Source organism: Saimiri boliviensis, chromosome 4 (assembly GCF_048565385.1).
Source record: "Saimiri boliviensis isolate mSaiBol1 chromosome 4, mSaiBol1.pri, whole genome shotgun sequence".
Lineage (NCBI taxonomy): Eukaryota > Metazoa > Chordata > Mammalia > Primates > Cebidae > Saimiri > Saimiri boliviensis.
In genome coordinates, this window is record NC_133452.1 from 27,209,862 (window position 1) to 27,235,297 (window position 25,436).

Consider the following 25,436-nt stretch of genomic DNA (forward strand, 5'->3'; position numbering starts at 1 on the left):
CATTGTCTGGTTTCCAAAAATATAGCAATTTTTTTTCAAAATATGTAATTTATGTTACCATGTAATTTTTGTTGTGATTTTAAAATTCATTGATAACTACATATTTAAAACTTCTTAGTTTTTATTTTTAAAATCATAACATTGATAAATATAACTTGTAAACAAAAGTTATTTGTAGTGATCAACCATTTTGAAGACTTTGAAGGGGACCTGAGGACAAAATATTTGAGAACCACTCCCACAGGTTTTACTCCATTTGAAAAATAAGATACAACCACATACAGAAAAGTGAATAACATATAGCTATATCACTCAAAAATAATATTAAAGTGAACTTCTGCATAATCTCCAGCATGGTCAAGAACAACATTACAGGTATCCAGAAAGCCCTGTCTGCCTTCCCCAATCACATTCCCCTCTTTCCCATTTTTTATTTTTTCTTAAATATTTTAAAATTGTTTACATATATATATATATATATATATATATATATATATATATATGGTGCTCTATGTGCTTTAATTTATTTAATCTTTATGTCAGCCGTAAGAGGCACTATCATTAACCCACTCTATAATTGAAAAACTTGGGTATAGAGAGGTTAAATCCCTAGTCCAAAGTCAAGTGGTGACTTAATATTTACACCTAAGCAACCTGGTCTAGCATCAAGTTAGCTGGTTACTTTGATCTATAATATACTGTCTCTCTCTAAAACTTTAAATTCTTAACTTGAAGTCCATAGGGCAAAAGTGGTCTTGGTGTTCTGTTTGGCACTTTGGGTTTCTGTGTCAGTTTATTAATAAAATCTTGCTTGCTTTTCAGTGCTTTTAGAAATATCTTAAAATATGCTTTCAGGAAATTTTAGATGCTTTCAATGATAGGCTTGGTCTGATTATCTATCTTTCTTTATGACATGTTAATATGAGATCCCATTCTGTGTTAATATTGAGCCCCTGGAAATGTAATGAATGTTAAAAGATATGCTTGGGGCTTTGATGATATTCAGTATTTTTCTGGGCTTTATAAATAGTGCTTCAAATGGTCAATATCTTTAAGGTCTTCAGTCACTTATTCATTTCCTTTTGCCAAAAGAACTTTAAGCATCACATTTTCACAATACCTTTCAAAACTTTCTAAAACCATTCCCTGGGCTATAAACTATAGCTCAATGTCTGTAAGTATATATATCTATGATTGCAGTACTTTATGCTTACCCACAGAGAAATTTATCTGCAATTTTTCTCCATTCATTAGACCAAGTTAAATCTCCTGTACTCCTCATTAGTATGGTGTTTTCATTACTCTAAAGAGTTTAATGCCATCTTTAAATGTCCACATCACCCTCCTGACTCCTCCAAGATATTTACTTATTACATGAAACTAGTTAGAGTACTGATCTTCCATGGTGTAAAGTCCTTCATCCATTTAAGGGCACATTTATCCTTACACAAGGCATTTCTCTGTTGATAAATCGACCTTCTTTTCTAGTCACCAGAGACAGTAAGGATAGTCACACTGGAATGCAATTTCCATGATAGATTTTTAAATAAACCCTTTTAAAGGACTTTTGGCTGTTGAGATCATATTCACCAAGTTCCCTCTTTATCTATGAATTTCCTTCTTTCTTTCCTTTCTTCCTTTCTTCCTTCCTTCCTTCCTTCCTTCCTTCCTTCTTCCTTCATTTCTTTTTCTCTTTTTTTCTTTCTGTTTCTTTCTTTCTGTCTTTCTTTCTTTTCTTTTCTTTCTTTCCTCTTTCTTTCTCTCTCTTTCTTTCCTCTTTCTCCCTTTCTTCTTTCTTTCTCTCTCTCTCTCTCTCTCTCTCTCTCTCTCTCTTTCTCTCTCTCTTTCTTTATTTATCTTTCTTTTTCTCTCTTTCTTTCCTTTCTTCCTTTATGAGAGAGAGTCCCAATCTGTGCTCAGGCCGGAGTACAATGGCATGATCATGGCTCACTGCAGCCTCAACCTCTCAGGCTCAAGTGATTCCCCTGTCTCAGCCTGTGGAATTCCTGGGACTAAGGCATGCACAACCATGCCTGGCTATTATTTTATTTTATTTTTGTAGAGACAGAGTCTTGCTATGCCCAGGCTGGTCTTGAACTCCTGGGCTCAAGTGATCCTCCATCTCAGCTTCCCAACTTGTTGGGATTATATGCATGAGCGACTGCATCTGGCTGAATTGATTTTCTTTCACAACTCTCTGATGTATTTGTTGTAAACTTCATTCTTTTCTCTCCATAGGTAAGGTTTTTGTAAATATCCAATGATTTTTACTCTCTGTTATGGGTTCCACTAAAACAGAAAATAGCTTAGTGCTTATACTGCAGAATGGGCTCCTAAATGTACACTGAGAAAGTATCTTCCACAGAGGCACATTCCCTGAAGACCCAGTGTGTTGCCACAATGATCTCATGGTAGTGAAATGCAAGGGGTCTTTATTGCTGTTTTCTTTTGTCCACATTTAGATATTATCAAGAAGTGATTGTGTTACTGTACAGCCACTACTATTTTACCTTTTTTTTGAAGGGAGCTAGTTTGATCAAAATTTTTTGTTTGTTTGTTTCTATATCCATTGAGCAGAAAGAGGCAGAGGTAAAAAAAAAAAAATCATCATAGCTATCCAGTGACCCTTTAAATGAGGCTTGCATCAACTCATTCTCTTACATGACACAAGTGCTGATGATGCCCCCACTGAGTCAGAGGCCACCGATCCAATAGCCCCTAGAAACCCCTGCCCTTCTCTGGCAGGGTTAGGGCTGAGACTAGGCCCTTAGACAATTTGGAGTGACCCATGACTTCAGCTCTCATCCCCTTCAGATCAGCACATATATATATTCAGCACTGTAAGTTTCCAGTACAGTCACCCAGGTCTGGCTCTCAGACCTACTGATATTGCCAACATCAATATCTGTAACAGGTCACTTACTTGTAAGTCCAAAGTGTTGGAAAACCATGCTGAGAATAGGTATTCCACTAACCAGTATTTTCCCAAACATTTTATGTTTCTTAAAGGGAAAGAAAGTGATTACTCCCACCTCTGCTTTAATGGTAAATGAACAAAGTCTTTCTCTGAATGGTCAGAATTTTGTCAAGATTTTGGGAGATGAAGGGAAGGAATACCCAAAGGGCTGGAAAATATAGGAGTAGGATGGCTAAAGAAATCAGAATCACTTAAGAAATATTATGTGGTTAACATGTCTTCATTTATACAAAGGCCTAATTAGCAAGGTGCTCGACACTGGTACCGACCGATTCAACTGGAATAAAGAAAACAGAATTGTTGAAGTTGAAGGTTTACATTAGACACAAGAGGAAATTATCTTACTAGAAGTAGTAGTATCTACTAACAAGATAAATATGTGGTCATCTTAGTCCCCCAAAAATTCCTTTTTTTTTTTTTTTTTTTTTTTTTTTTTAAGAGAGGGAATCTTGCTCTGTCCCCCAGACTGCAGTGCAGTGGTGCTATCACAACTCACTGCAGCCTAGAACTCCTGGGCTCAAGAGATCCTCCCACCTCAGCCTTCCTGGTAGCTGGAACTACATGCACATGCCAGTCACCATCCCCAGTTAATCTTTTATTATTTTATAGAGATGAGATCTCACTATGTTGCCTGGGCTACTTCGAACTCCCTGCCTCAAGCAATCCTCTCTTTCAGCCTCCCAAAACACTGAGATTACGGGCATAATCCATCATGCCTGAGACCCCCAAATTATTTATTTTGGCCTTAGGCCTTGTTATGGCCTCAGCACAGTCCACTTGGCCCATGAACTACAGCAGTCATGAAGCTCTGGAGTAGTCAGTCAAATTGACCACTGACCAAATGAATAAATAGCCACTGTCGATGCTAAGTAGATAATTACAACTATTTCTTCATAAATCCCCAAATCCCATTTTTGCTTAAGTTTTCCAGAAATGTTAGTTAATGATAGATACACAGTTCAAATTTTCTACATTATTTCAGTTTTCCAATTGATAGAGATAGAAATGCAGTCCAACCTATTGTTAAATAATTCAAAGGGTGGTTAAAAGCCTAAAAGAGGACACCTTGCACAAAGAGAGAGATGGCTGGATTTTGTCTGAAAATATTTGAGAAAGGCTGCCTGAAGATTGAAAACTGGAATAAATGACTTCTGCCATTTCTAGCAGCCTTATCATTCTGCAGTCTATATGTTGGCTTTCAACACAAATAATAACAGTTGACTGACTGTTGACTTAAAGCAATATGTGGGTCTGCATCTGCATTTCCTCTCCCTGGACCCTTCTTCCCCTTCTCTGACTTCTGGGTCAGGTATATGTCTTCACTTGTGTGAGGAGGGGCCCTGGCTTCTGCAGGATGTCCATGCTACCATGACAGAGCAGGAAGAGGGGACAGGAGTTTCAATCAGTCCCTGTGCCTTTGTGTCTGGCTCCACGCACTTGAGCTCCAGCTCTCCTCCACTTTGTAACTGCCTTAGGCCATTTGGGCTTCTGTAACAAACTACCATATACTGGGAAGCTTATAAACAACAGAAGTTTGTGTCTCACAGTTCTGGGGGCTGGGGAGTCCACCATCAAAGTGCCGGCTGATTCAGTGTCTGGTGAGACATCTTTGGAAGTGGGGAGAGAGCTCTCTACAATTTCTTTCATGAAGACAGTAAGTGCATTCATGAGGGCTCCACCCTCATGAACTAATCACCTCCCGAAGACGCCATCTCCTAATACCATCATATTAGGGGTTAGAATTTTAATAAATAAATTTTGTTGGGACACAAACATTCAGTCTATAGCAGTAACCTTCCTATTTGCCCTCTGGACTTCCTGCACTGGCCTCTGACTTGAAATGTAACCAGCTTCCACAGCTGTGAAATCCCTTACAATATACTCATGCATATAAATCTCCTAGTGTTTCTGCTTCTCTGGTTGAACCCTGCCTAGTACACATGATAAAACTCTTCCAAGAAGGTGAGACACCAGGTGAACACTTAATGAGATAAGTAAATGCCTCCACTAAGATTAGAAATGTGCAGTTGGTAGAATCCCACATCCTTCTATAATCAAACCACTTCCTTAAACTTTGCTAGAGCCAAACCATAAGAGATGAACTGATAGAGAAAACTACTTAATCATACTCAAGGTCATTTGGTACCAGCTTTTAAATATTGATAGAGAAATACTCCCATCTCATACATAGGGAAAATAGAAGATCAAAAGCTTAAATAAACTTGAGCCCCTGGCTGCATTAAAGGGAGTTCAAGGTTGAGATTTTATAATATCCATATGGTTCGAGTTAGAGTTGGATGGATGGAGGAAAGCTGTGATGGTTATCAGACTGACTTCCTGGATTCAGATGGAAGGAAGTCATATATATGGTGTATGCTAGATACTTGCTGATTTCATTCTCTATTCTGGGCAGCAATGACTTCCCACAGAACCTGTAAGAGAAAAACAATCAGAGAACAATGTCACATATAAGTCAGTGTGGGTATACACACATGTGCACGTGCGCATATAACAGCTAACACTTCTATAATCCTTTGGTTGTAGCAACGTAATTAGTCACAAGCATAACTTGTAACTAAGTAATATTATTACAACTGTTTATCAGAGAGGAAAGGAAGTTGTGGGATTAAGTGTCTTGAGACGGTCATGCTGAGGTAACTGATATCTACAGCTTAGTAGCCAATTCAGTCTTGCTCCAGGGCCTCTCTGCCTATTAATTCCACTGTGCAAGTGTATAATCCATGTGGGAGTGCAGGTGTGCAAACCTGACATTTGTAGTTCATAACCTGGCTACAAATTGCTTTTTCAACTACATCTTTGTTCTTTCTTACATGTTCTAGCATTTAAAATTTCCATAACATTCTTGTGTTTAAAAAGATTTTTGAATGTATTTATAATAGCTGTTCTGAACTCCTTAAGTTTATCTCTCTGTTATTTCTGTGTTGGTGTCTATTGACTGAGTCTTTTATGGTTTTAGGTCACATTTTTCATGCCTCTTCACATGTCTGGTGACTTTTTAATGAAAGCTGGACATGGTGACATCACATTGCTGCAAGTATCTCTCTCTCTCTCTCTCTCTCTCTCTCTCTCTCTCTCTCTCTCTGTCTCTCTCTTTTATTGAGATGGAGTCTCGCTCTGTCACCAGGCTGGACTGCGGTGGTGCAATCTTGGCTCACTGCAACATCCACCTCTTGGTTTCAAGTGATTTTCCTGCCTCAGCCTCCTGAGTAGCTAGGACTACAGGTATGTGCCACCACAACCAGCTAATTTTTGTATTTTTAGTACAGATAAGGTTTCACCATGTTGGCCAGGATGGTCTCGATCTCCTGGCTTCATGATTCATCCACCTTGGCCTTCCAAAGTGCTGGGATTACAGATGTGAGCCACCCTACCTGGCCCTCTCTCTGTCTGTTTATATATATATATATATATATATATATATATATATATATATATATATATAAAATGAGAAAGAGTGAGAGAATATATACACACACATATATATAACATATATAATACAACATACATCCATATATTAGCATATATTATATTACTGAATAATATATTTATATATTATGCTTGCATATATTATATTACTTAAAATATATATAAATATAAATATATCTCTTTGGGGTTTTACTTTTCTTTAAGTAGCATTAAATTTTCTTTTGGCAGTGAGTTAAGTCATTTATATGTGAGCTCAATCTTTTTAAAGCTGATTTTAAAACTTGTTAGGATGGGTTTAGGCCAACCTTATTCTAGAAGTAGTTTAGCTTTATTATTGAGATTGGAGTCTCTTGAGTCTCTCCTGAATATTCTGGATGTTTTAGCAGTATACTCCACTAGCTGGATGGATGAACCTCAAAGATGTCCCAGTCCTGTGTGAGCTCTGGGAGTTATTCTGCACATAGCTACCTGCTTTTTGTTGTTTTTCTTCAGTTTTTTATTGCCTAGCCTTGTGGATTCTCATAGTATGCTCATGTTATTTAGGCAAAGACTGGAGAAGATTCGATGCAGATTTGGGGGACTTTTTTTGAGACAGAGTCTCACTGTGTTGCCCAGGCTGGACAGCAATGGCGCAATCGAGGCTCACTGCAACTTTTGCCTTCCAGGTTCAAGCGATTCTCCTGCCTCAGCCTCCTGAGTAGCTGGGATCACAGGCGTGCGTGCACCACCATGTCCAGCTAATTTTTGTATTATTAGTAGAGATGGGGTTTCACAATGTTGGTTAGGCTGGTTTGAACCCCTGACCTTGTGATCCACCCACCTTGGCCTCCCAAAGTGCTGGGATTACAGGCGTGAGCCACTGTGCCCAGCCAGGGGACATTTTTATCTGCATAGCTTGCTTCTCCAGCAACTTGCACCACACATTCCAGTCTCCCGATCTCCCCTGAACTCCAAACTCTGTATCCTTAGCTCAGTGAGAGTGCTATGCTCCTTCTCCCTGTATTGTGGCCTAGAAGGAAGGAAGGTAAGGTAATTCCAGGGGTCACTTCATTTGCATATTTTCTCTCAGGGATCGTAATCCTGTACTGCCCTTTCTAAGATCTGATAACAATCCTTTTCTGTACTCTGCTCTGTTTTCTAGTTGTTTACAGTGAGAAAGCAAATCTGATATTGGTTATTGCATCATGACTAAAAGTGGAATTCAATCACTTTGTTGTAAATGAATTATTAATAGATAAAATAGTTTAAACAAAACTGAGTATGGATGAATTGACATAAAACTACATTGACTAATGCTTTATGTTTGTGTTTTTTCAAAAGCCCATTCTAATGTATATAGCTTACACTGTTTCCTTTCTAGGTTCTCAGTTGGATTATGAGAACTTTTAGGCTTTTAGCATCTTTTCCTGCATGTACGTCATCAAAGGGCCCTGATAAGTGGTTTTGCAAGGCACGTCTGTGGATTTTTACAGATATTTCAACCATATCAATGAGTACTATTTCATGCTCAGATCAACTGTGGATACATATAATGAAAATTTACTGGTCTGTATTTTTCTCTCAGTCCAACCATCCCAGGAGATTGATGAAAAATGAAATAAATCCTGTCAGCATTTTTACAGCTCTTAGGGGCAAAAACCATTACACTTTTAAAGAAAACAAGAAGTGTATTTAGTGGTCAAGGGACCAGAAGAGCTAGAGGTACTCCAAGAACCTCACCTATCCTAAGACACAGATGTCCTGGCTGCTGCATAGTGTTCCTAGGCACCTCTTTAGCTGAATGCTTGGATATCAAAGGGGAGTTCCCTAGAAATGGAACAAAACTGATCATTCAAGGAGAAGGCTCTGAAAGGAGGTCAGGTGTCTGAAAATCTGGAACTACTTGTCAATCTCACTCCTACTTTGAAAGAGTTTTCTTTGTATGGAAAGTACTTTCCTATTATCTTTGAGCATTCAGTAGGTGCCCAATACATGCTTGTTAAATAAATCATTGTGAAGGGTGAGCTTAGGCCCATGTAAACATCTCCCAGCCTTGTGCACACTCTTCCTCTTAGGTTTTAATTTGTTTTTTTCTCACCAAACAAATAGAGGCCTTTTTATGAGAGGATCATTTTCTAAAAAGTACCCAGAAATCAAATGTAAAGTGGATACTTGGCAAGTTAACTAACATTTCCCAATGCTATGGGGACAGTGTTACTTATTTATATTTATTTATTTGTTTGTTTGTTTGTTTATTTTGAGACAGTGTTGTTTTGTTGCCCAGGCTGGAGTACAGTGGTATGATTTCAGCTTATTGCAACCTCTGCCTCTCCGGTTGAAGCAATTCTCATGCCTCAGCCTCCCAAGTAGTTGGGACTACAGGCACGTGCCACCATGCCCAGCTCATTTTTTGTGTGTGTTTTTAGGAGAGACAGGGTTTTGCTATGTTGGCCAGCCTGGGTCTCCAACTCCTGAGCTCGGGCAATCCACTGCCTCGGCCTCACAATAGTGTTCTTTATAATCCAAGTCAAACTGCCATCTCTGTAATCTATCACCTGGACTGAAGAAGAGCCTAAGGGGCACTGTGTTGCCATACATTGAGTTGCCACATTAGCACTTGTGTCCAAGTATGCTGTAGGTACATCGAAGATGCCGTGCAAGCAGTTTAGATGCAAAGTCAGAATCACCAGCTTTTCTGTCATTCCCGAGAGTGGGGTTTGGGGGAATCAGTCAGTTACGAAGCACTTCAGAACTCCTGGGAGATATCAATAAAATGAGACATCCGTGTATAAAATATAATTATATAGCTCCCAGTAGGGTTCTTTTGAAAGACAATAACCCATTTAACATTTTGAAATGGCTTGCCCAGACAGCATTCTTTGGAACATCTTCAGCTTTTCTTGACCTCCATCTCAAAGGTCTTCCAGCTTTTAAATAATTCCACAGTTCTCTGGACTTCGTGAGGAAAGCACCTAAGAGGTCTCATTGTTACAAATGAGATTTTTTTCAGAATTTCAGATTGCTGGTATCAAAAATGCAATGAAACAAAATGTGGCTTAAACTTGTTCTTCACTGGTCACGTTCTCTTATTCCATGTCTTCCTTACACATTCAGAGCATGACTGTAGATCCAACTAGACTGGGCTATTTCTTAATCTATATTCTTGTCTTTGGAAATGAAATGTGAAAGTGTACCATGACTGCTACTGATTGCGGCCTGCTTATACAAATACTTCACAGTTGCCCAATGCACACTTAGAAATCATTTGAGCAACAGAAATTAAATCAAGCAGGAATGTGTGATTATATGAAATATAGTTTTAGTTAGAAGGCCTGGATCAAAGCCCTGGAATTAGTAGTTCCTTAGTCATGGAAGGTGGCTCCATAGATAGATAGTCTAATCATGGTCTCTTTATGTAATGGGTGGAATACTTCCCACTTTATGTACTACATAGGATTAGTAAGAAGATTAAATAAAATCACATATAGCATGCATATATTTCTCTATATATGTGTGTTTGTATCCCCTATTCACATTAGCTAGGCAATAGTTTCCAATTTTTTCAGGAATTTCATAAAACAATTTTTATATAAGTAATTTATTGGTAGTGAAGTAGATAAGAGTAATAATCATGATGATGATGATGACGAATAACTACCATTTTACCATTTTTGTGGTACCCCTTTAAATGCTTTTCATACATTATTTTCTTTAATCTTAGCTTGTCTAGTTGAGAAGATCACTTTTCCCCAGTCACACATACACATCATGGAATAGTATGCAGCCATAAAAAAGGTTGAGTTTATGTCCTTTGCAGGGACATGGATGAATCTGGAAACCATCATTGTCAGCAAACTGACACAAGAACAGAAAACCAAACACCGCATGTTCTCACTCATAAATGGGTGTTGAACAATGAAAACATGTGGACACAGGGAGGGGTACATCACACACCGGGGCCTATTGGGGTGCAGGGGGATTAGGGGATGGAGAGCAGGGAGTGGGGAGATTGAGGAGGGATAGCATTAGGAGAAATACCTAATGTAGATGACAGGGTGATGGATGCAGCAAACCACCGTGACACATGTATACCTACGTAACAAACCTGCATGATCTGCACATGTACCCCAGAACTTGAAGCATAATTTATAAAGAAAAGAAAAAAAAAGTGAGCATCTCAATGGAAAAAAAAAAAAGAAAAAAAAAAAAACTTTTCTCCAGTCACACAGCCAGAAAGCCCAGCCGAGATTCACACTCAGGTCTTATTGGGGTCTACATTTGTGTTCTGTATACTACTGTGCCCCTCTCTCTCCCTGTCTGGTAGAGCCAAAAGAATCAGCAAGAAAATAAGGAAGAGTAGTTTGAGACATATTTAAAAATAAATTCACAATACAGGAAGGATCTCTTGCCCAATCATTAAAGAATAATAAATTAATAAATTATGCAAGTAACATATGTCAATATAAATATGGAGTGTGACTAGAAACCAATGACAAAAAGTAAAATTTACTTGATTGGAGACAAGAATCCTTTAAAAAATAAATCTTGGCCTGCTGCAGTGGCTCACGCCTGTAATCTCAGTGTTTTGGCAGGTCGAGGCAGGCAGATCATGAAGTCAAGAGAAAGAGACTATCCTGGCCAACATGGTGAAACCCCATCTCTACTAAAATTACAAAAAAATTAGCCAGGTATAGTGGCGTGTGCCTGTAGTCCCAGCTACTCAGGAGGCTGAGGCAGGAGAATCACTTGAACCCGGGAGGCAGAGGTTGAAGTGAGCCCAGATGACACCACTGCCCTCCAGCCTGGCAACAGAGTGAGACTCCACCTCAAAAATAAATAAATAAATAAATAAATAAATCTTGAATAAAAGGAAATACACAAATCAAAATTACAGAACTTCTAGAAAAACATGCTTATAGAAACCATGTTAAAATTTTTAGGAAACAGCTAAAAGAAAGAAAATAAAAGCAATAAACACACAATTCAAAAGTTAAGAAAACACACAAAGACACTAAAAAGTCAAAACAAGGAAAGAGTAAGAAATACAAGTGGAAAAATCAGTAAATTAGAGAGAGGAAAAAAAAGAAAAATGCCCAGCTTATTTGTTGTTTATAGTTTAAAACCCAGGATGTATGTGTCTGATATGCAACAGGGGCTTTTCAGGGCCCTGGCCACTTAAATAGTTGCATGCTCTCATCAGAGCAAATTGGTTAGGAGAAAGCATGAAAGGCAAAAGCATCCCCACCCTTCCCCAAACTCTACTCCAAGCATAAGCAGAGCCCGAATGGTGTCTCTGAATGTGCACCCTTATGGGTCCTGGCAGCAAAAGATCACAAGATTTTGGAGGCCAGTTAGAAGAATTATAACCCCCAGGGTATAGAGTACTGTAACTATTCAAACAAGCCAGCAAATAAAAATTTTGTCTGGATTATAGCACAGTTAAAACCGGTAATAGAGAGTTAACCTCAGAGGCAACCATAGAATACATAAAATAGCTTCGATTGATGATTTCATTACATGAGAACTTTCAAGCTAATGGTAAAGAAAAAAATTAATGAATTTTTCAATTGCTTTACTTAAAAAGGAATTAAGTGCCAGGCATGAAATTGTACAAGTGCCTGTTTCTTGGCATGAGTTTTAGAATAATGCTTGTGAAAGTCTGACTTTATGTTAGGTTTCAAATTAATTTTACATGTAAATTAAATTTTATAGGGAAAGAAAATTTCCTTTTATACTTGGGCAGTTTTTAAAAGACTGAATTTTAAAGTGAGTTTCAAGGACAATGGTAAAATCCTTAAGACAAGGGCCTTGCTAAAACATGTTCCTTGTACTAAAACAAATGAAACAACTTGATTTTCTTGCTGGAAAGCATTTGGTTTGGTTTTAAATATCTTATTAGGAAATAGTGCAGGGTCTTGAGCTATAAGAATATATAGACTTTCACTATAAAATGAAACCATTTTTAAATTTACAATAACTTTCTGATTCTAGTATGTCTTTATTTAACATATGTTATAACAAATTAATACGTTGTCATAAATATGATCTCTTTTCTCTCTATATATATATATGTGTGTGTATACAAATATAACTACCATTATAGTTATATATATATGTGTGTGTGTGTGTGCATGCATGTGTGTATACACACAGACATATAAACACACATATGCAAAATTTTAATTCATGTATATGTATTGTAATATACATATTCCAATATAATAGTACTTGGTCATAAATATTACCCCAAGTGTTAATGAATTGTAGATATCTGATTAGTATGAACTTAAACATAATCACAGATACTTCAAAATACAATATTATCTGCTTTTTGAAAGTCACAGACTTTACTTTAGAGCTGTTGTCTATACAGGGTAAAATTTAAACATCAGAGGAATAGATATTAACTTGTTGATATGATTTGAGTTGTGCTTCAACTCACTTTTCTCCTCAAAACTATGTCCTGAACTCAAGTATCATAGCAACTGAAATTAAATGTATGGGTAGAGCATTGCAATTCTCTGGCTAGAGCTTCTTTAAAATGAAATTGCTTTGGAGAAGGATTAGCTCATTGATTTATTAGGATCTTGTCATGAATTATTTATGTATCAGAGGCTTTCTATTATACTAGATAACTTAGGGCCACAAATAGACAGTGTTAAGGGTCTACAGAAAAGGATTTGATGTGAGAGACACATCCTTACCTGTACCATGGGCAGGCCCAGGCACGGCGATGCTTTGCTTGTTAGAATGCTGGCCCTGAGAGGGTAGACAAAAAATGCTAATAAGTCATATCACTGTGGGTGACTTGAAATCATCAAAATACATCTCTTTTATTTCTCTCCAGATGATCTAAAACAGGGATCATTAACTAAAATATTTAGAGGGGACCCCCAGTGACATTCATGAGAGAAGCAGGCCTCATAAAGCTATTACAAACTTGAGAGTGTGCTCAGCTCTAGTTCAATGAGTAGCACCATGTCTTCAGGGTTTACAAAATAACCGGAATGCTGTATCTAATGTGAATTTCCCAAATTTAAAATTTTGGCAATTAATACAAAATATATTTGTATTAGCTGCATAGGTCCTCAAAACTACACCATTAGACTAGAGTTGGTTCTTGGTTTCAATGCCTTATGCTTTTAAAGAGCTTGGTTTCAGGTCTTTTTATATGAATAAAGACAGTGGGGAAGATTAAGTAGTACAGTGGTGAGGGTGTTGTTGATTATTTCTTCATTAATTATAAATTTAAAGGAGGATCTACTGTATTCCAAGCCTAATTCTACTCATTGTGGGTAAAGTGGCAAACAAGTCCCCACCTTTATAGAATTTATATTCTTAGGAGTAGGAGTAGGTGAGGTTGCTATAAAAATGGATAAGGAAAGATGAGAAAGAAATGCCATGAAAAGTGCAGATCCATAGAGTTTTTGAGGGGTCTGAGAGTTTGTTCCTTCTTATTTTGCAGACATGGAAAATGACTCCCACAGAGATCACTGGATTGCTCAGGATGTAGTTAGTTACTGGAAGAATCCAGGCAAGAACCCAGGGCTGTGTTTGCCGTTGTGCAAACTACGCAATTACACAGGGCCCCATGCTTGGTTTCATGCTCTGCTGTCACTGTTAGAAATGATTATCTTGGAACTTGTGATTTGTAACAGAAGCGCAATGCGGTGGTGAAGCTTATGCTGTTCCTTGACACTTTATGTGCCCAGAGCATGTCGCGGTTCTGAGCACAGAATTCTGGTATCTACCACAATGTTTGGAGTTCAAGGAGACTCCAAGTGATTGCAAGGTAAGCCTGTTAGGTTCATTCTGAGTGATTATGAGTGATGGTGGTGGGGGCTCCTGACAGCCCTCTTTCCATTCCAAGGAGAACTTGCTTAAAACACAAAGAGATGAGTGTTCTAAGAAACTCAAACCACCCAGGAACCCTATCGTGTCCTTTACTGTGTGTGTTACTCCCTTGCAGTAGTCAGCCACTTATGATGAACATGATGACATGGAAGGAAAGGGAAACACAGGGCAACTCATCGTTCTTTTTCCTTTGAATCTTTCTTTAGCCATCAGTAACATCAGGTAGGCAGAGCCCGTAGAATGTGTGTGCATCAACAGTTGAAATAAACACAGTCAAGTTTGTTCTGTGCAGTGTTTCCACTGTCCTGATAAGGACAAAATAAATATGCATGTAAAAACTGTGAAACATGAGTTGTTTGATTTCAGTGATTCTGCATACACATCAAATGCTCTTACACTGGCATTTAAAACGCATCACACAAAATTCACTATAATATATATATATATATATATATATATATATATATATATATATATGAAATGAAGTCTCACTCTGTCACCTAGGCTGGAGTACAGTGGCACGATCTCAGCTCACCGTAACCTCCACTTCCTGTGTTCAAGCAATTATCCTGCCTCAGCCTCCCGAGTAGCTGCGACTATGGGTCCACGCCACCATGTTTGGCTAATTTTTTTGCATTTTTAGTAGAGATGGGGTTTCACCGTGTTGACCAGGCTGGTTTCTAATTTCTGAGCTAAGGCAATCCACCAGCCTTGGCCTCCCAAAGTGCTAGGATTACAGACGTGAGCCACTGTGGCCAGTTGATTAAACATTTTGATTTTATTTACTTAGAACCACATTAAACAACATTAAATAGAATTTAAAACCCAATGATGAAGAAGGAAGAAAACTTTATGTCATTTTAGTGCCTTCGATGACTCTTTTCCTGCTTTTTACCAGTGAGCCCTGCATTTTCATTTTGCACTAGCCCTGCAAACGCAGGTTAGAATTCATTCTTTTCACATGTAAGTCATAATGCCTCCCTGAGTGCTGGTTTCATGTTCCAGAATTGAATGGTGATGATTATAAGCCTAGAGCAAGGAAACAAGGAAGCCTTGTTTAAATAGTTTTCACTTTATAAGTTGTCATAATCATAATTTCATAGTAAGTATTAATGCACCCAAATTTGCCCATCTTTTGTCTGTTCTGGCTTTTAATTAATTTAACTCATAGCCCTGCTCATGAGATAAAACGAGGTAGTGTACAAGCAACTCATAAGACAATTTATGTTAATTACTGCTCTTTTGGCTTGATCATCGAAACATGGTTATCTGCTGTTGAAATGAAAGAGCAGTTCTTTGTCTCAGCTGGAAACACATGATCAGGATATAGGGTGCCTTTTCCAAAGAGAGGAGCTTTTCAAGGAGCACAGTGTCATTATTTTGGGAGAATTATTCTGAAGAAACAATATGTACTCTTTTGTCTTCATTTTCAATGCTCTTAACATAAATTTGAAAAGATTTTGATAGGCATTCACATCTTCTATGAAGTAGCATATGAACCTGGATACAATTTGGTTTCCAGAACAGTTGGAAGCATTAGCCTTGTGTATCAGCTTACTAGGTTTGCCAGAATAAGGTAAATACCACAAACTTAATGGTAGTCTTAAACAACAGAAATTTGTTTTCTCATAGTTCTGGAGGCTGGAAGTCTGAGGTGAAGGTGTCAGGAGAGTTGGTTCCTTCTCAGGGCTGTGTAGAGACCCTGTCTTATGACTCTTCCCTCACTTCGGGTGCTTTGCTGGCAATCTTTGGTGTTCTTTGTTATGAACAAGCATCACCCGGATTTCTGCCTTCATCCTCACATGGCTTTCTCCCTGAATGCGTGTCTGTGCCCCCAACTTCCCCTTTTTATAAGAACACCTGTCTTATAAAGTTAGTGTTCAAACTAATGACTTTAACTTGTTTACGTCTGTGAAAACCTTATCTCCAAAGAAGGTCACGTTCCGAGGTACAGGAATTAGGACTTCAACATATCTTTTGAGGGGATACAAGTCCTTGGAAATATTAAACTTGACCAGGACAAGGATTCAAAATCTGCTTCCAGTCTCCATCTGTCTCTGGCTTAATATTGAATTCTTCAGTGGAGGCCAGCCTGTAGAGGCCTCATGAGGCTGACACCAAAGGTCTCCTGTTGACAAAGATCAGGGAAGGATATGTCCGTTCTACTCCAAGACATTGGTCGTCTGAACAGAAGGTCATGCTCCTTTCACCCCACCACACCGTAGTTCCAGGCACGTGTGTGTGTGTGCGTGTGCATGCGTGTGCACACGCTTATTCAAAAGGAGTCAGAAGGACTTGGAAATGTTGCAGCAACTTACCCCCAGAGTACAGTAGACTTGTATGGATAACAAATACCACTCCTACCGCATGGTTTAATTAGGATATTTGACAGAGCATCTAACAGTCCCTGAAACTTGGAGGACATTCAGGAGTTTTTTAATTAAATAAATAAAACTAGTGAGTGGGGCTCTGTTTCTTACATACTTTCTCCAACTTTTCACTTCCTGATCTTTTTTCACTGGAGTCTAGATCATGAGTAGAGGATGGGGATATATTTATACGCTTAGTTCCTGGTCCACAGTAGGTGGAGTCCATCATTATCCCCAACCACTTGTACCCACAACTCATGTGCTTTTCATAAAGAAGGTTGATGCTTGCAGAGCACATCCAAGTTTACTCTGTATAGATCGTCTAGTTTCTTTCTACCCTTGGAAACTGCTTGGACTTAGAGCAATGATTATGTAGGTGTCTTTGTGATCTGCCTGTGACTGAAGTTGACAATCTGTCCTCCTTCCATCTCACTATTTTGCTGCCTAAGCCTTTTTGCTGACCTTGGGTGGCAGGGCAGGTTCTTCACCAAACCCCACTTTTAGACATCTATTCCAAATGAAAGAATGAAGTCAGCATGTTATTTTTCAGCTAAGTTTGACTTCATGAATGGGAAATAGTGTGAAGGCTTTTTATATGCTAATCTTAGTCTAAATTGAAAAACTGTTCACAATTTTTATTCATTCACTCTTTCATTTACATGTATATGTTTGCATACTTATTTGACCATATCCATTTAAATACAAATATATTTATACTTCTTGTAAGTGAAGATTAGACACTAAGATGAAGGCAAAATACAGTTTCCTACATTGGAAGAATGTTCAGGCAGAAATATTTTTCACGATGTTGGAAGTATGGGTCTGGAGTTCAGGAAAGATATTTGAGAGTCAGTCTCTCAAGACGATGGCTGGCCTCTTGATATTAAATGAGATTACCAGGAGGAAAGTGAAGACGGAAGAGCAAAGAAAAGGGACAGTGATAAATCATGATGTTGGGCCAAAAGAGACAAAATTATTCAACTGATCTCTGATTTGGGACTTTGATGTCTTTTTCTGGAATGTAAACAAGTTTGACTTAGTGTTAAAATAAAACCACAGTCCTATCTCTTATAAATTTTGTATGTTTGTAAATCCATGAGAAACTTTTACTACTCACCATGACCGACATCCTCACAACCTAAACTGGTTATGTCTTGAAAGCCAGGGCTAAAAATAATGGCTACAACTTATTTAGTACTTTCTCTTGTTTTAGGCATTAAACTGAACAATATTTACATGTGTAATGCCATTTAATCTTCAAACAAATGATATAAATCTATCAATTATCTCCATTTTTCATCGAAATAACCAGGAATGATGAGGTTAATTTGTCTAATGACAAATTAACTGAAAACTGGCAGAGTGCAGGTTCACACCATCAGCATCTGATGTGAGAACCTGTGCCCTTAACCATGACCCTGAATGGCCTCCCATGCCTGTGTTCTGAAGATTAAGGCAGAGTCTCATACACTTTTCTAATCTCCTGTCTAGACATTATAGAAACTAATGAAAAATAGTTATTATTCAATAACTATTATCCAATGGCACAGACTTTAATTTAAAATGGTTCAAGTGAACATTTTTTAATATAAAGAGGAGGCCAACATAGTAAGCATGGACCCTTGAGTAAACTAGCATCAAGTCTTAAGAAAAACTAGGTGGGCCAGGTGCGGTGGCTCATATGTAACACTTTGGGAGGCTCAGGTAGGGGTATCATTTGCAATCAAGAGTTCAAAACCAGCCTGGCCAACATGGTGAAACCCTGTCTCTACTAAAAATACAAAAATTAGCCGAGCGTGGTGGCATGCACCTGTAATCCCAGCTACTCCGGAGGCTGAGGCAGGAGAATCACTTGAACCTGGGAGGTGGAGGCTGCAGTGAGCCAAGACCGTGTCACTGTACTCCAGGCTGGGTGATAGAGTGAGACTCTGTTTTGAAAAACAAAAAACAAAAAACAAAAAACAAAGAAAAAGAAAGTAAGTTAGGGTTGTAAAAAGGTGCTCATATTGTATCTTCATATTAATAGCAGCTATCCCAGACCTTTACCTCATTAAAGGTCACAACTCCACCCCCATTCCCATCACCCTTACTGTGCAGCCACAGCAGGGGAAAACAGAGTCGTTCATGGGAAATGCAGGTTGCCAGTGTGTTATGTCTTCTGCTTTCCCCACGTCTACCTTCCTTAGGGCTTATTTAGATGGTTATTTATTCTTTTGATCTTTAAAAATTGTATTTATTATTTTATATTTATTTATTTAAGACAGGGTTATGCTATGTCACCCTGGCTGGAGTGCATCAGCATGAACACAGCTCACTGTAGCCTCAACCTTCTGGGCTCAAGTGATCCTCCTGCCTCGGTCTCTCAAAGTGTTAAGACTACAGGCATGAGCCATCAAACTCTGCCAACTTTCCCACTTTTTCTTAAGGAAAAAATGTGCCTGTCTATTTCCAAGGCTTGCCCTTAACACAAATTACATATAAGACTACAATAAATTTTCTAAGTTAAGATGATAAAAATAATTGTAAAGTGTCAGTTCAAGAGGAAATTCAGTGACTTTGTTGAAATCATAGTCATGTCTGTGTTCTCAACATGGAGTCTGGCATACAATAAATCTCCCAAGAGTGCTTTCTGAGGCAAACTGCAGTAAGATGGAGGACAGATTTCTAGCTCAGAGTGTCACCTAGAGAGGGCAGGCTGGATAACAGCCAGAAACTCCGTGCAATTCAAAGAATGCTGGAGACCCAAAGCCTTAGAAGGGAAGGAGAGAAAAAAGCACTGATTCTCAGTGCTTCCTCCCTGTAGTTCCATGTTTGGAAGGTTTTGGGATCTGTGTCTCCATGGATGCTGACAACTAGCTTCTGTTCTTGTTCACATTTAGTTTTGGTGGTATCCTTAGAAATTCTAAGATGTCATCATCCTTATGGTAAAAGGAAAGGTAAAAAGATAATTAATGCATCTTAATCATTTCAAGCATCTCATAAGAGCTCTTCATTATTCAAACTTGCATCAATATTTGGTACTTTTGACATATATATCAATACTTTGAAATACTTCTCTGCACATATTGGGAAAATAGTGAGCAATGACAGTTTGTTGAATGAATTAAAGAAAAAGTGTGTTTCTGAGAGATAAACTAAGACCAGAGACCATTATTCTGTAGTATAGCCAACTGAATCATCTAATTTGATTTTTTCAGCACCCAGGATGCCAGACACAAGGAAAAATCAGTGGTTCACTGACCAAAAATAGGAGATTTGCTAGGTTAAGTGGGGTGGGGCACATGAGATTACTGATGAGAAGGCAGAAGAAAAGGTGGGTCTATGCAAGACAGGAAGTTAAGCCTGAGAGGAGCCCACATGAAAGAATCCCGGGACTGAAGATGGACACTGTCCCAGAGAAGATATGCTGAGAAAGCAGGGTAGACTGGAGACTAGGATTTGAAAGTCCTCATCTCAGAATTAATTACACTAAAGTGGAAGACTTCAGAATATTGATGAGGGGAAAGAGTAGCTATGCATTGTTGATGAAATGGAATTTTGAGAGTGGGTTGTAGGAATCTTTCTGAATGCTCCTTGAGGTTCTTGTCTTCATCGTAGTTAAACATAGGGAGACATGCCTCCTGACTAGTCCATTTCAAGTTATCCTACACAGCATTTCCAGAAGCGAGAAATAAGAGAGGCTGATCGAGGCTTAGTATTCATATTCTCTTATAGGAGTACGTCCATCTGTGCCATGGTGTACACTGACTCCTCTTGGCTAGCCCAGATCTGTTCTTAGCAGTCCAGAAATGTTTTCTTTGGAATATGCTAGTTTTGGAAGATACTCACTGGACTGTGTTTTTGGAATCTGGGACATCTTTGGTTCTTCTCTTAACTCTCAGATGCTAAATTTAATCTCTGCTTAGAAACCACTTACTTTCTTCTCTATATTTTGGCCTCGACTCTTCTCTCTTAACTCCAGGTGACTTTGCTCCCTTCCCTACAGTGGATGAACTCATAGCTGTGGTCTCCTGTCTTCACAGAACTTTATTGTCCATCAAACTCCTTTGGTTTAGCAACACAGTTTAGGCCTGCCTTTCTTTGAGTTTATTCCATTTAGCTATTTTCCAAGACCTTATTCAGTATCTCTCAGGGATCCATTCCTAAAAGCACCTGTTCTTTACTTCTTACTTGGTAAGGTCTAAGAGATGAACTTCAAATATTTGATCTCATCTTAATTCACCTGAGATGAACCCAAGGGGCAGTATGTGTCTATAATGATGGCAACAACAGTACCACTCAAAAAGTAGGGTGTATGTTTTAGGGCAGAAATCTCTTTCCCTGTGTCCTTAGAATAGCTGGAAACACTATGGGTTACAGAGTAAGCCATTGAGGCCTCTCCCTCAGCTATTTCAGAGCAAGACTAGGCTAGCCTAGACAAAGAATTAGTCTGGCAGATAATATTTCTTATAAAATACAGAAGTACAGAATGTCTAATAAGTAAGTTCAAGGATGATTTCTCTTCCTTGAAAATTGCAGCTTTAATCTTTTGACCTTCCTTGGAACATGAAGACAAAGCATATCCGGCAATGGGAAGTCTCCTGTTGTCAGTTTAATGTGTGAGCTCCCCTCCTAATAGGATGCTTGTGTGTATGAAAATGGGGAGCAAAAGGGCTCTGCTGCAAGAGAGAAACTGACTTTGAAATGAGGCCTGCCATCCCAGCAGGCACTCAGGAACCCAGCATTAGCAGGTCTTATCTGTGTTTTAAGAGACAGCTGGTCTAGTGAAGTGAGAAGCGTTTTGTTCTCTAAGCAAAAAGCTTCAGGGAAGAAAAGTTTGGGAAACTGTGAGGTTACTTTGCACATTCAAAATTAGTTGCTTTTACTTTCACATAAATTAATTGTTTTATTCTGTCATTGTGTGTTTTGAATATGTCTGTTTCTAAAACCTTTGTTTGGGGTTTTTTTGTTTCTAAGTATTTATCTAAAATTGTTTTTATTGTGAACCAAATAAACACCTTTGTTTCTTCAGCTTTTCTTTCTTTCTTTTTTTTTTTTTTTTTTTTTTTTTTGGAGATGGGGGCAATGCTGCTGCAGATTAATGCATTTGACTACAAACACATCTACTGCTAACTAGTTTGCAAGGATGAAACTCAACTCTTCGGCCTCATACACCAGAAAAAGACAATGTCCTCTGATGCAGAGCCTGGACAAAGGCATGCAAGCTAGAAATAAGGTTTCTCCTGGCCTCCTTTTATCCTTTATTCTTTACATCTCATTCACAACACGCAATCCACAGTTTGACAAGAGCTGTAGCACTAGATGGATGTATTGTTTCTCTGGATCAACTTTAATCAAAGTGTCGTTAGCAAAATACTAGCTTCTACAGATACTCTAAAATATTCCCCACATAGTTAATTTGAGAAACATAATTGGGAAATTAATTCCAGGCAAATTAGTTTGATAGTATGGGAAATAATGACTTTAAAAAAATCACAATATACATTAGTGAATTAAAGGCTCTGAACAGTCCCACAACAATGAACCCTCTTGAATGTTATCTTTTTGTTTTTTTAAAAAATCAGACAGTGGCATGAAGAACTGGGGTTTTGTGTTTTCTTCTAGAAGAACCACGGTTCTATTCCGTAAGTACTACCTAAATGAATAAAGGTTAGGTTCACCACACTTTTACTAGGTTTACTCTCTTAAGCATTTTTAACCCAGAGTCTCTCAAACCTATTTGAAGAGAAGATCCTTTTTATTTTCTTTTGTATAATATCTATTCATTTCAGATAAAACTCAATTATTAGCTAGCGACATAGACAGTTCTCTGACTCTGTAGAACTGGCTTTATTGAGGTGCACTTTAGCTCTCGTTCATCTGTCTACACTGAGGGGCATCCTGAAGTGTCCTGGAAATTCTTTGTTAAATTAATGGAAGGACTGATATTGAGGAAATGTTCACTACAGACCACTTTCTCTTCATGAAGACTCAGGGAGAATTTTTTCCAAGTCTCAGTATCAGGAAAACTATGATTCTTTTGGGTAACAAGTATGTTTTTATTTTATAGACACTTTAAAATTTTATGGATACTAAACATATTATGTCCTTTGTGCCAGCAGATAGAAGAGTCAGATTTTAAGATACCAGACCTGAGACTCCCAGCATGCAATTTATTTACTAACCTCTCCACTGGCTTAAGTTTTCTTAAACACTTTATTTCACTATCCTCACCTATTTGATTAATATAAAGTTTCCTATTCCAGTGTATGCATTTTATAAATTGGAGTACATTTCTGATAATAAAGAGGGTATAAATACATCCGGGTTAACATTTTCCTTCAACATTTAAATGAATGAATGAGACAATGAGGTGATTAAACTCTCACATAATTCTCTTACATCACACACTATACTAGCTGCTTTGAAGAATATCAAATTCAGAAAAATACTGACATTAGTAGCTTTATAGTTTTAACTTTTACATTTAAGACTATGATCCATTTCAAATTAATTTGTACATGCAGTGTGAAATAGGAATATCTTATCTTTTTCCACATACATAGCCAGTGCTCCAGTACAGTCTGTTGAAAACATCTTTTTACCATTTAATTACACAGGTAGCTGGAGTGGGCTGGACAGTGACCCTCTCTCAAGTTATCAGCAACTGATCTATGGAAAATTTACCTTCTTGGTAAAGTTTTCACAGGAGTGATTAAGTTAAGGGTCTTGAGTTGAGGGGATTGTTCTGCATTATCTGGGTGAATCCCAAATGCCATCATAAACCTTCTTCTAAGAGGCAGAGAAAGATTAGACACACTAGGAAGGCAGAAGGAGATGTGATTATGGGAGGAGACAGAGTGATGTGAAGATGCTATATTGCTGGCTTTAATGGTGGAAGGGACCATGAGCCCAGGAATTAACTTCAAATATGGAAGAGGTAAGGAAGGAATTCTCCCCAACAGAGTACAGAAGTGGCCCTGCCAACACCATGATATTAGCCTATTGACACTAACACTAGACTTCTGGCCACCAGAATTTTTACAGGATTTGAAGAAACTAAAAAAAATCTTTGGCTATGGTATAAATCACAGAGCAGGGAAAATTGAAGCTCAGAAAGGAAGTCCCCCCACCATTTCTACAGGGTGGGAAACAAAACACCCTTTGGAATTAGGGAGAAGTTTAGGGAGCAAGTTAGAGAAGACTACTAAAGGCAGAGACACTACTTGAGTTCCTTGTAAACTAGCCTATGTCATTTCCTGGCTTTGCACCATGATGAAAGGATGTGAAGCAAAATAAACCTCAGACAATTGGAAAGCAGGTGCACTCCACTTTCTGTTTGGAATTATGAGAGTCCCAGAAATCTGCATAGTAAAGCAATGGTCAAGTCGTCATGACCAGGGAAAGTTCTAGCAAGTGGGCTCAAGAGAAGATTCAGGAGAGTTTCAGGGAAAGTAGCTGATTGTTTCTGAGCACCTGAGGAGGCTTCAGGGAAGTACAGTAAGAGCTGAGTAACTGAAGCCAGATTGAACATAAAGAAGCTGCAGAAGGCAGGGAGCTGCCTTCTGGAGGCAATGACTAAGTTCATTGTCTTTAGTGGCTGATGTTGGCATAATACCCAAAAGGCCAGTGAGGCCAGACCAACTTCAGTGGTATCAACTGAGAATGCCTAGTGACATGGCAGGCTCATGCCTAGAAATCTCCTATTCATGCCCATGGGGATTGCTAACTCTTCTCTGGTGCCAGAAGAGGGCACACATGAATCTCTCTGGTAACTTAGATCAACCTAGGAGTTGACAATAGAGATGGGGAAAGGGAATAAACCTCCAAAGACTGAATATGTTCCCCAAAGTGGCTAGGAATTGGAAAGCACTGAAATAATTATTTGATTTTAAAAGTCATTGATTGCTCTAGATTTATTAAAATTGGATAGAATAATATTTTTTTACTTTGTGGAGATTGGAGCTTTAGGAAAGAGTTTAATTTATGTATACATATATATGTGCACTAACAACTGAATTGCCTTTATTCTTTATATATTCTTTATATATATAACAGGGTCAAAATATTTATGTATTTATATATAAACAATATTTAATATACATAATTTATATATATATAAATAAATATATATATTTTTTACCTAAAAATGTTTTATTACACAAGCCACATGTAGGTCCCAGGCCCTGGGGCTCACCCTATAGCCCCAGCCAGTCCCTGGCTCCAAGCCTGGTCCTTGCCCCTGACCCCCGCCTGGAGAGCCAGGGTCTCCTATGGAGTGTGTGTGTCCACGAGTGTGCAGGCACAGGGGCCTCCTGGGCTGCAGCATTCAGGCACGGGGGCAGCACTGAGGTAAATACAGGCATGGGGGAGTGGGGTCCCCAACTGCTCAGGCTCAGGAGCCACAAGGGTCTGCACAGTCCTTTCTGCTGTGGAACATGCGGTAGATGCTGACAGGAGGGAACATGGAGACAGCACCCAGCAGAGAGCCCACCTGGATGGCCACCCTGGCTGCCAGCAATATAAATATATATTTATATAAATATCTATTATATATATCTAATATAATATTATATATTATGTAATATATATAATATATATATCATTATATATTTTATACATTATATATTAGATAGATATATTAGATATATTAGATATTATATAATTATATATTTATATGTAAATATATATAATTTGTACATATAATATATATTAAATATAAATTTAATATATATTCATAATATTTAATATATATAATATTTAATATATATAAATATATGTATAGCAGGGTCAAAACTTGTGCACTAACAACTGAATTGCCTTTATTATTT

At 38.2% G+C, this 25,436-nt stretch overlaps 1 long non-coding RNA gene across 1 annotated transcript in view; it reads right to left on the reverse strand.

The window, feature by feature from the left end:
• Positions 1-512: 512 nt before the first annotated feature.
• Positions 513-25,436, reverse strand: part of LOC141584252 (uncharacterized) — a 58,899-nt gene continuing 33,975 nt past the window's right edge. Inside the window, exons 3-4 of the long non-coding RNA XR_012517168.1 lie at positions 13,108-13,162; positions 513-5,409 (exon numbers count right to left, since the gene is read on the reverse strand). This is a non-coding gene — a long non-coding RNA (uncharacterized LOC141584252). The remainder of the gene's footprint in view (positions 5,410-13,107; positions 13,163-25,436) is intronic.